This window comes from Pelophylax lessonae (assembly GCF_965119305.1).
Source record: "Pelophylax lessonae genome assembly, chromosome: 5".
NCBI lineage: Eukaryota > Metazoa > Chordata > Amphibia > Anura > Ranidae > Pelophylax > Pelophylax lessonae.
The window spans coordinates 366,221,172-366,234,195 of record NC_138772.1 but is presented as its reverse complement, the minus strand read 5'-3'; positions in this window follow the sequence as shown (position 1 = coordinate 366,234,195).

Here is a 13,024-nt window from a genome sequence, read left to right as displayed (position 1 = left end):
TTTTGACTATGCCCCTCTCGCCTCCTGCATCGGACCAAGCTAATTTTTGAACAGGGGGGGGAAAACACAGGGAGCCTGCTGGCTTGGAAAGCGAAGGAACATTACTCTCCCATTTCTATTCCCAATATCGTCCTGCTGGAGAGCTGTTGACCGATCCTGCTCCGGTAAATACCCGCTATGTGGCATACTACAAGAATCTGAGAGTGATTTACTCAGAGGAAGTGTCTGCCTAGGTAGCTGACGTTGATTTGCCTCAGTTAACCTCAATGTACAGGGACAGGTTGGACAGTCCTATCACCCTGGAGGACCTGCAAACTGCTGCAAAATCTCTCCAGTCTGGGAAAACTCCCGACCCTGTGTAACGCTCCTGCGTTTTATGTATGATGTGGATTTTCAGCTGCAGAAATATTCCACTTCAGTAGTCATGTAGAGAAACGCTGAGACACCAATCCCAACTCTCAATGACTCATCATGTGTGGATGATCTCAATTCAGCAAGTAAATACACACACTCAATAAGATGTTTCCTAGAGTGACTTATGTATATAGTAACACAGTGATGATAGGCTGAAGAGACAGGTTGGGTAGAGATGGTAGATGACAGACACTTGAAAAGGAAATGTTCTTGAAAGTAAGATAGTAGCAGATGGGATGCAGATAGGTTTAGCAATCATGTATGGTAGCAGATGACAGAGTAGCAGGTGGACATACAAGAGAGATCAACCCAGTGCAAGAACAGGTGGTAGTAGGCTCAAGAGCTAGCAATCTTAGATAATGCAGATGTAGTAATAGTCCTTAGTATGCAGAGCTAGATAGTGTAAGCTTTAGTATGAAAGTTATAGAGGTTTCCCCTGTGGGGTACTTATCACTAATAGCAATGTAGTAGAGGAGAGGTTCGGCAAGAGCGGATGATCCGGTAGCGGGATACAGGGATCAGCGCAGCGTGGTTCCGACAGCAAGGTATGCTTGCAAGCATGAGAGCTTCAAGACAGGTTAGCATCAAGGCACAAAGCAGTTTGAACGAACACATGTGAGTGAGAGCCGGCGATCTAAATAGCCATCCAGTCCGGCGTTCAGTGATGACAGCATCAGTCTTAAAGGTGTATGCGCACCTTACCAAAAGAGAATGGTGGGGCGCATACACTTATGAAAGAGTAATTAGGGTACCCAAAGGTACCAGAACATTACAGTACCCCCCCTTAAGGCCGGCTCCTGAAGGCCTCTGGAGCTGGTTTGTCTGGGTACTTCGCATGAAAATTGCGTATTAATCTAGAGGCATGTATGTCAGAGGTGTTTAGCCAGGTGTCGTCTTGGGGCCCATAGTTCTTCCATCGAACCAAGTACTGAAGTCTTCCTCTGTGGATACGAGAATCCAGAATCTCTTTTATCTCATATTCTTCTCCACCTTCAACTTGTACAGGAGGAGGAGGTGGGATGGTAGGCCTTATTCCTTGGTCAGGAACATGGGGCTTCAGTAGCGACACATGGAAAATGGGATGTATTTTGAGGTCTATTGGCAATGTAAGCTGTACTGCAGCTTTTCCAATAAGTTTCTTGATTGGGAGAGGTCCCAAGAACAGAGGTCCAAGCTTTTTGCTAGGGATTTTCAGTCTTAAATTTTTTGTTGAGAGCCAAACGAGGTCCCCAATAGCGTACTGAGGAGAAGGTCTTCTGCGAAGATCATAGTACTTCTTTTGTTGACTATGAGCATGTGCAATGGTAGTATTAAGCAAACCCAGAGAGTCCTTTATTTAGGTAAGATAGTCTGAAGCTACTGGGTTATTTGAAGGAAGGATGCGTGGTGGAAGAATAGAGGGACGAAACCCATAGTTCAAGTAGAACGGACTCTGCTTGGTCGTACTGTGGGTTGCGTTGTTGTAGGCAAATTCTGCCAGAGGGAGAAGATCCGCCCAATCATCCTGTTGGTAAGAAGTGTAACAACGTAAATATTGCTCGATGCATTGGTTGACTCTTTCAGTCTGTCCGTTGGTCTGCGGATGGTAAGGAGAAGTGAGCTTCCGCCGTTTGTTTGGACGAAGGTAGTCTACGAATAGCAATGAAATGTGCCATTTTTGTCAGATGGTCCACTGACACTAAGATGGTATTAAATCCTTTGGAAGGAGGCAATTCCACTATAAAGTCCAAGGACACAACTTCCCATGGAGTTTGGGGTATTGGTAGACTGCATAGTAGACCGGATGGCCTCGTAGTGTCAATTTTGGACCTGGCACAGACATTGCATGAAGAGACGAATTTTTGTATAGATGTTTTCATGTCAGGCCACCAGAATTGCCTGGTAATCAGATTAAGAGTCTTTGTCATACCCATATGTCCTGCCATAGGCACATCATGCGATAATTCCAAGATCTTGGTGCGTATGGTAGGTGGTATGTAAAGTTTGTCGTTGTAGTAGAGGAAGCCTTCTGCATCAGTATTTAGTTGTGGTGGGGGTGAATCCAAACTTATACCATGCAAAACCTCTTCCTTCAAGGAACGGGCAACTCCAATAATGCGTTTGTGAGGTATTATAGGAACGGAAGGGATTTTGAAGTAGTTTTCTTCAGTTAGTCGTGATAGTGCATCCGCCTTTTTGTTCTTATCTGCAGGTGTGTAGGTCACTAGGAAGTTAAACCTTAGAAAGAATAGTGACCATCGTACCTGTCGGTGCGAGAGAGTTTTGTTAGTCTGAAGATATTGGAGATTTTTATGGTCCGTGTATATAAGTATTGGTAATTGGGTGCCTTCGAGTAGATGTCGCCAATTCTCCAGAGCCAATTTTATAGCAAGCAGTTCTTTTTCACCCACGGGGTAATTTATCTCTGGACTGCTTAGGGATTTAGAAAAAAAGGCGACTGGATGAAGTGGTGAAGTGTGAGTTGGTCGTTGGGAGAGTATTGCTCCTACTGCCATGTTTGACGCATCTACTTCCAGAATGTATTGGAGGGATGGGTCTGGATGGCGTAGTATGGGAGCAGAAGTAAACCTTGTCTTTAACAGGTGAAAAGCTTTATTTGCTTCATCTGACCATTTGAATGTTTTTTTAATGCTAGTGAGCTGTGTGAGGGGTCTCACAATGGCAGAGAAGTTTCTAATGAACTTCCTGTAGAAATTTGAAAATCCAAGGAATCGCTGTAACGCCTTGCGTGTGGTTGGTGTAGGCCAATCCTGAATGCAGGATATCTTACTCATGTCCATCTCGATTCCTGTTTTGGATATGATGTAGCCTAGAAAGAGTACCTCTTCTTTATGAAACAAGCATTTTTTCAGTTTCACATAAAGGTTGTGTGCAAGCAATCTCGATAATACTAGTCTTACATGTCTTATGTGTTCAGACAGGGATCGTGAATATATAAGTATATCGTCCAGATATACCACAACACAGACATCTAGTAAGTCTCTGAAAATATCGTTTATAAATCGTTGAAAAACTGCAGGGGCGTTGCATAGCCCGAATGGCATTACAAGATATTCGAAAAATCCGTATCTGGTTCTGAATGCAGTCTTCCACTCGTGTCCATCACGGATTCGAATGAGATTGTATGCTCCTTTCAGGTCCAATTTTGAAAAATAGGTAGCTCCACGCACCTGCTCAATGAGCTCAGGGATAAGCGGTAGAGGATAGCGATCTTTTATTGTAATAGCATTCAATTGCCTATAGTCGATGATAGGCCTGAGACTTGAGTCCTTATTGCGGACAAAAAAGAGTCCTGCTGCTGTGGAAGAAGTGGAAGGTCTAATAAAACCTTTTTCCAAATTCTCATCCAAATAGTCTTTGAGATGGGAAAGTTCATCCTGTGAAAGAGGATAAACATGACCGAACGGCAATTTGCTATTTGGGAGTAGATCAATGCTACAATCATATTCTCGATGGGGAGGTAGTGCTTGAGCATTTTTCTCAAGAAAAACCTCAGAGAGATCCTGATAACATAGTGGTGCAATCTCATCTGTCACCACAGACAGGATCTTCCCGAAAGACGGGAGTTTACACGTACCCTCGCAATAGCAAGAGAGGAAGGTCAGGGTCCGTTCCTTCCAATCTATGGTTGGTTGATGTGTGTGCAACCAGGGAAGTCCCAAAACAATAGGAAAGTGGGGTGAAGGTATTAGATTGAAGGTAGTGGTCTCCATATGAGACCCGTTAGTAGTGACTAGGAGTGCCTGTGTCTGATCAGTGATCGGACCAGAGGATAAAGGAACACCGTTAATAAGACTCACTGAAACAGGTTTAAGTTTAGAAATAATAGAAACTTTATTTAAAGCAGCAAAACGTATGTCAATATAATTTCCACAAGATCCTGTGTCAATCATGGCCTTAGTAGTAATCCTGTTCTGGTCCCACTGTAATGTTAAGCAAACAGAAAGATAAGGGTTAGTGATTGAAGTTGTCAATCCCCCTAGGAGGACATGTGAACACTCACCCTTCTTTTTGTAGACTAGGGGACAGACGTTTATCTTGTGATCCGGGGATGCACAGTACAAGCAGAGATTACCAGATCGTCTTCTGGCTCTTTCCATAATTAATAGAGGTGGGTGTATGGTTCCTACCTTCATAGGAACGGGGTCAACGGCCGAAATCCAAGAAGAACTGGATAATGGCATTCCCATTTTCTCAGCCTTTCTTTCTCGTAGTCTTCTATCTATGGTGATACTGAGTTGTATCAATACATCCAGGGTTTTTGGCAGATCGGCTCGGGCGAGCTCGTCTTTAACGGCCTCTGATAGGCCAAGCCTAAATTGGGTCTTCAGAGATGCATCATTCCATTCTGAATCAAGGGTCCATCTCTTGAATTCTGCGACAAAGTCTTCTACAGGTCTCCCACCTTGTTTCAAGGATCTTAATTGAAGATCGGCAGTACTCTGCCTATTGGGATCATCATATAGGCTAGTGAGTTCTGCTAGGAACAAGGCATAGGAGTTGAGAAGCTGATCGCTTTTCCCAAAAAGAGAGTCTGCCCAGGCCCGAGGATCGCCTGTTAGGTAAGAAATAATAGTACAAACCTTAATGTGATCAGTAAGGTAGGTACGGGGTTTTAGCAAGAAAAGTAACTCACATGCGTTTTTAAATTCGCAAAATTTTTTGCGATCGCCTGTAAATACCAAAGGAGGATTTATTTTGGGTTCAGGGGACTGAGCAGTGGTAAGTTGTGTCAGTCTAATTACCTGCTGCGACAGAGCCTGATTGTCTTCTTTTAATTCAGCAAGTGCGTGTATTAACGCAGTTACTTGCTGTTTTAATTGTGTCATCTGAGTGGTTATTTCTGCTGAATCCATTTGGGGTCGTTCAATCTGTAACGCTCCTGCGTTTTATGTATGATGTGGATTTTCAGCTGCAGAAATATTCCACTTCAGTAGTCATGTAGAGAAACGCTGAGACACCAATCCCAACTCTCAATGACTCATCATGTGTGGATGATCTCAATTCAGCAAGTAAATACACACACTCAATAAGATGTTTCCTAGAGTGACTTATGTATATAGTAACACAGTAATGATAGGCTGAAGAGACAGGTTGGGTAGAGATGGTAGATGACAGACACTTGAAAAGGAAATGTTCTTGAAAGTAAGATAGTAGCAGATGGAATGCAGATAGGTCTAGCAATCATGTATGGTAGCAGATGACAGAGTAGCAGGTGGACATACAAGAGAGATCAACCCAGTGCAAGAACAGGTGGTAGTAGGCTCAAGAGCTAGCAATCTTAGATAATGCAGATGTAGTAATAGTCCTTAGTATGCAGAGCTAGATAGTGTAAGCTTTAGTATGAAAGTTATAGAGGTTTCCCCTGTGGGGTACTTATCACTAATAGCAATGTAGTAGAGGAGAGGTTCGGCAAGAGCGGATGATCCGGTAGCGGGATACAGGGATCAGCGCAGCGTGGTTCCGACAGCAAGGTATGCTTGCAAGCATGAGAGCTTCAAGACAGGTTAGCATCAAGGCACAAAGCAGTTTGAACGAACACATGTGAGTGAGAGCCGGCGATCTAAATAGCCATCCAGTCCGGCGCTCAGTGATGACAGCATCAGTCTTAAAGGTGTATGCGCACCTTACCAAAAGAGAATGGTGGGGCGCATACACTTATGAAAGAGTAATTAGGGTACCCAAAGGTACCAGAACATTACACCCTGATGGCTTTTCTGCAGAATTCTTTAAGACATATGCTGACAGGCTGCTTCCCATATTTCATAAACTGTTGGGTTCATTGGAATCTGATTATTTCCTGCTTTCTATGAAGGAGGCAGTGGTTCTTCCTAAGCCTGGCAGGGACCCAGATCTTTTTTCCTCATATCAACCTATTTCTTTGCCTAATGTTGATGTAAAAATCCTTGCTGAAGTCTTGTCTAATGGACTGAATAAGGTCTTTACAGCTCTGGTACATAGTTTGGTCCCAACTTTATTGCCTGGTTATGTATGTTATACTCTGCACCCCTGACTAAAATTCGTACCAACAACTTTTTGTCTTCACCCTTTCTGCTATGCAGGGGGAGTCGGCAGGGGTGTTCTCCCCCCTCTGGCTTGTTTGTCTTGGTGGTGGAAACAATAGTTACTTTGATCAGAGCCGCTGACTTTATCCAGGGGATCTGTGTTGGGGTGGTGGAGGAGAAAATATCCTTGTATGCTGATGACATGCCCCTTTATTTGAATAATGTTGCCTCCTCCCTACCCACAGCACTGCGGATTATAGATGTTTTTGGCTCCTATTCAGGGATCAAAAATAATGGTGAAAGTCTTTATTGTTTCCGCTCCATCCAGCCCATCCTGGACCACCTACAGGCACACCGCTCTGTTGGGTGGATGAGTTTAAGTATCTGGGAATTACCGTTGGTGGATCTTTAGATACTACTTATGATATGAATTTGTTGCCCCCTATTGCAGCATTTCTCTCAGCAGTCTACAGCTGTGGCTAGAAGTTTTGATAATGACACAAATATGTGTTTTCAAAAAGTCTGCTGCCTCCGTTTTTATGATGACAATTTGCATTTACTCCAGAATGTTAAAGAGTGATCAGATGAATTGCAATTAATTGCAAAGTCCCTCTTTGCCATGAAAATTAACTTAATCCCATAATAAAACATTTCCATTGCATTTGTGAAGAAGACCTACAGCTGGGGTCGGGGCACCACCAATGCAGAGCTTGCTCGGGAATAGCAGCAGCCAGGTGTGAGTGCATCTGCACGCACAGTGAGGTGAAGACTTTTTGAGGATGGCCTGGTGTCAAGAAGGGCAACAAAGAAGCCACATCTCTCCAAGAAAAACATCAGGGACAGATTGATATTCTGCAAAAGGTATAGGTATTGGACTGCGAAGGACTGGGGTAAAGTCATTTTCTCTAATGAAACCCCTTTCCGATTATTTGGGGCTCCTGGAAAAAATCTTGTCCGTAGAAGAAAAGGTGAGCACTACCATCAGTCCTGTATCATGCCAACATGAAAGCATCCTGAGACCATTTCTCCCAACCATCCAAGAACAGCTTGTTGAGGAAAAATGCCTTTTCCAGCATGATGGGGCACCTTGCGGGTAAACAAAAATAACCCAACATATTCAGCATTGATTATGCAAGAATGGGCTCCCATCAGACAGGGAGTGGACAAGAAGTTGATCGACAGCATGCCAGGGCGAATTGCAGAGGTCTTAAAAAAGAAGGGTCAACATTGTAAATATTTACTCTTTCCATACGTAATGTAATTGTCAATAAATGTTTTTGGCACTTATGAAATGCTTGTAATTATACTTTAGTATACCTAAGTAACATCTGACAAAAAGATCTAAAACAATGGAGCAGCAGACTTTGTAAAAATTTATATTTGTGTCATTCTCAAACTTTTTTGGCATGGCTGTACCTCTTGGAGGTCTCTCCCTCTTACACTAGTGGGTACATTTAATCTTGTTAAGATGGTGTTTTTACTAAAATTCTTATTTCTTCAGTAATTGTCCCATTTTCTTATTGAAAGCCTTTTTTTTTGCTACGGTTGATAGCATTGTTTTAGCTTTATGTGGGCAGGAAGGACTGCAACTTCCTCTTTAGTCAAGGTAGGTTATCCCTCCCAAATGTAGAACTTTACTATTGGGCGGCTGTGCTCATCACGGTCCTAAAGTCGTTTTTTCAGCCCCAGGAGTAGCCTGCTGTGACTCTAAAAGGTGCCATGTAGGTTCCTATTCTGCACTTAGTACCTTGTTTTTCGCAGCCCTAGAGCTCATCCAGCGATTACCACTCTGATGTGAGTCCTTTTCCCTTCATATTCCTTTGTAGGGCAATCAGACCCTTCGCCATATGATTAGTGTTCCGGCCCGGGTCCCAGAGTAGGAGCTTCTAGAGCGGTGGTGAAACATACAGTTGTTGAAGACCACTTGAGGACCTCTGCTGACCTTAAAGCTTCCTTTAACCTTCTCAACTGGATATTCTTTAGATGTCTGCAGCTCCGTCATGCCTTTCACCAGCAGTTTCCCTCGTCGCTTATGGTGGAATCAGACCCTATTGAATAGTTGCTCACCTCCAGGGTGTTGGACAAGCCCCTGATGTTCCCTTATTTCCGTCTCTCATTGGCCCATGCAACCAAGGTAGACTGTTATTATCAAAAAGGGCATGCAGATATTCCTGACTTAGAGGACGATGACTGGGAAGATTGTGTGGATTCTTAGGTAACTACTATGATCTCAGCTAGGGATAGGTTTATCCAACTTAAGTTTTGACCTGTCCCCGTTACCAGGTGCCCAAGGCATTCTTTTTTCATATGGTTTGGTCATGCCCTTATTTCCAATTGTTTTGGACCGAGGTTGTGGCTGACATTAATACTGTGTGTGGGTTGACTCTCTGATTAGATCCAAGGACCGTGCTTTTAAATGTTTTTGAGGACCCTCCTATGGGCAGATATTTCAAATTGTTTATTTGGTATGCCTCCTCTGCTCGTTTTGGATACTTCTTTGCTGGAAGTCTGCTCAGCCCCCTATGGTGACATCTTGGCATATTACTTCCAATGCAGTTTTGCCCCTATATAAGCTCACCTATCTTAACTGCAATTGTTCCCCAAAATTTGAGGGATAAAACTATATTACTTTTATTTGGCTTTCCTCACTAACCCAAATATGGATATCACATTCACATGATCCCATTACAATACTGACTTGTTTACGCTGGATGGTCATTTTTGCACTTTTTGTGTACTCTTTAATGGATCTATACTGTATGTCTCTGTCACTGGACTATACATTGTGCTTTGTGATATCTCCTAAAAATGTAAAGTTTTTATAAACATATATTTAAAAAATCATTCTTTAAAATGATATCCACCAAGCTAAAGAAAGGAGAAAATAAGTCAAAATGGTGGAACGTTTAATGAACTGAAAATTATGCAATTGTTTTGTGAAGCATTTAAAAATAATGTGTTTTTCTTTTTATAAAGAATTAAAAATCCATATTGCTTCCAAAATGGTGAATGACTGAATCAATAAAACCTACTTAAATGTTTTGTGGATCACTTAATTTTTAGTGCCAAAGCACATTGAGAAGTACCATAAGGCACTCTTAATTACAGAGTAAGTGCAATCCATTCCCTTAACAGAACAAATCGATGACACTGATATGTTAAAATAGCTAAATGTAATTGACTGATGATTAAACTTTTTCAGGCTTTTGACTTTCTTTTCTTGCTTGTGTTTTATGCAAGCTCAGCAAAGGCTTGCACGTGTGACACCGATCCTTTATGCCCCTACAAATAGATGTGCATTAAACCTTTTTGGGGTTGATTTATTAGAAGCAAATAGACTGTTCACTTTGCAAGGGAATGTGCTCCAAAAACATAACGAATGGTGAAGCTCTGCTGACTTCAATCACTCAATCACGTTCATGCCCCTTTTATTTTCCTTGCAAGCGATTGAGTATTCTTTACAAGTGAAATTTCATTACTACATCCACTATACTCTGGGGCAAATTCCTTTGAAAAGTCAATATCCTATTTGGTTTAGTATACCAACCCTCCCGCATTACATCAGTGACCAATTTCCAATGTGTAGATCTAATTGGAGAACCAGAAATTTATATTTGTACAAAACACTTACAACACAAGGGCTTCTGTACACAGTTAGGCCAGGTTCACATGTGTGCGGTGTGCAGTCCAGAATCAGGTGCGTTTCTGTTCAGGTGTGATTCAGGTGCAACTTTTTGCCTGAATTCGCACCTAAACTGGACCCAAAAATGCGCAGGACACTTTTTGAAACCACACCACGGTTGCCCTGGACATGTGTGAACCAGCTTAATTCGAAAGCCGGTCACATTTACATGTTATGCAAATTGTATGTGGGTAAAAAAAATGCATCCAATCCACATTAATATGTGCACTATACTACCAAAAGAATTAGGACACCTGGCTTTACATGCACATGAACTTTAATGGCATCCCAGTCTTAGTCTGTAGCGTTCAATATTGAGTTGGCCCACCCTTTGCAGCTATAACAGCTTCAACTCTTCTTGGAAGGCTGTCCACAAAATCTAGGAGTGTGTCTATGCAAATGTTTGACTATTCTTCCAGAAGCGCATTTGTGAGGTCAGGCACGTATGTTGGAGAGAATACCTGGCTAGCAGTCTGCGCTCTAATTCATCCCAAAGGTGTTCTCTCAGGTTGAGGTCAAGACTCTGTGCAGGCTAGTCAGGTTCCTTTACCCCAAACTCACTCATCCATGTCTTTATGGACCTTGCTTCGTGCACTGGTGCGCAGTCATGTTGGAACTGGAAAGGGCCATCCCCAAACTGTTCCCACAAAGTTGGTAGCATGAAATTGTTAAAATGTCTTGGTATGCTGAGACCTTAAAAGTTCCCTTCACTGGAACTAAGGGGCCAAGCCCAACCCCTGAAAAACAATCCCACACCATAATCTCCCTCCACCAAATGATTTGGACCAGTACACAAAGCAAGGTCCATAAAGACTTTTGGGATGAATTAGAGCTGAGAGTGCGAGCCAGGCCTCCTCGTCCAAATCAGTGCCTGACCACACATATGCGCTTCTGGAAGAATGCTTGAAAATTCCCATTGACACACTTCTAAAACCTTATAGACAGCCTTCCCAGAAGAGATGAAGCTGTTACAGCTGCAACGGGTGGGCCAACTCAACCCTATGGACTAAGACTGGGATTCCTTTAAAGTTCATGTGTGTGGAAAGGCAGGCATCCCAATACTTTTGGTGATATAGTATAACTGAAGATCGTTTGACTATATTATCTATTATTATTTTTGTATAAATATGATTATTTATGATTTCTTCTTGACCATAAAATTGTACTCTGTCACCACTCTGAGCCTCCCACCCGCCTGGTCAAATCGCACCCGGCACGGTAAACCCCTGGATAGCCAGGGGTTAAGATGGAACCCTGGGACAAACCATCTCCCTCAACAAGATCCCCCCTCCGGAGATCTTGGTTCCTCCTCTCCGTGTCGGCGGCCAATACGCGAAGACGGACCACCGGATGCGCGCGCACCCTCTGGCGCATGCGCAGTAACCGGAGATCGCGTCTATTGCGCAAGAAGCCTAGTACGTGCGGGACCTACGGCGCCTGCGCGACGGGCTTTATAAGGCCGGGGAACCAGCGTCTCTCCACTCCTTCACACTGAAGGGACTGGAGAAGACAGAAGCAGCACGAGGAACAAACCACCTAAAAATAGTAAGTTTTTTCAAAGGATGATACACCATCCACTGAAAATATTACAAGTCACCCACAAATAAACTTGCACTTACAAGCTTATTGGACCTTATGTACTGTACTCTATTTTACAACAGAAAGTCTACTAAAACTGAATACCTATGATTACTATGCTTTCAATGATTGTGCGGGAGGACAAAGGCTTTTTCGCCCCTTGATCACGTATCTACTACATAAGAGTAAGCCTATATGCTTATGCCTGTATATATGCATGTACAAATACGTATATATATACAAGTATTCTTACAAAAGATCTGGGAATATTTTTCAGTACTTTACACCAAAGAAAAAAGAAAAAAACATCCAAAACATCTTTATTAAGGTGAAACAGGCTACTTTGATTGTAAGTACCCTAGAAACCAACCAAAAAGCCTACTCCTATACCCGACACAATCATTGATATTACATACATGTATCCTTAGATCTATTCAACCAAAGAATAGGATACCAACCCCTGCACTCAATAACCGTAAGAACATTGGAAGACAACCATATAGTAAGTTGTCAGACATATAATTCAAACCTATAGAAACTTACTAAATACATTATATATAATGTATACATATATATATATTCCTCAGGCTGCACCATAGTGGTTCCTGCTGCGAACTCATCCAGACACAAAGAGGCTCGCAAGAATAGACAGAGAAAGTATGTATATACTAATAAATAAACAATAAATATACTAATAAATATATATAAAGGATAAAAATAATATTTATCACTACTTCCACAGAACTGGTGATAACCATAAAATCCTTGAAAAAGGCTACCCAGTAGCCGAAACGCGTTGGATAAACACGCTTTGGACCCATAGTTGGATCTCTGTGAACAGATTTTTCCAAGCAACAAGCCTGGAAAAAACAGAGAACAACGTCCAAAAACAAAAGTCACCCCTTTTTCACCTATGTCACGGATATTTTCCAAAACTTTACCTTCCTCTAAACACACTTTGGGTCTATAACCAAACACCTATGCACTGGATATAAGTACAAATAATTGTATCCTAATATTGTAAATAAATATTTTTGATTACCTTTTATAAATTGTATGTAACTCACTTGCCCGTAAAAGTCCCACCCCACTTCTTGGCCAGAGGCACCAAGCAATTTCCCCCATTTTAGTATAGGTTAAACTGACATCCTTAATGTGTCACCGAAGACATTCTGAATGCACTAAGCTAACCCTATTGCAGTTTTTAGTAGTATTCAAAAACACAAGTTCAAAGTAAGCAATTGTTTGGAAGAAACGCATTTTTACATATACTTTAAAAAGACCTTTGCTCTATGCCTTCTTTTATTCTGATATCTGCATTAAGGTGACTGAGATTTACAGTCCC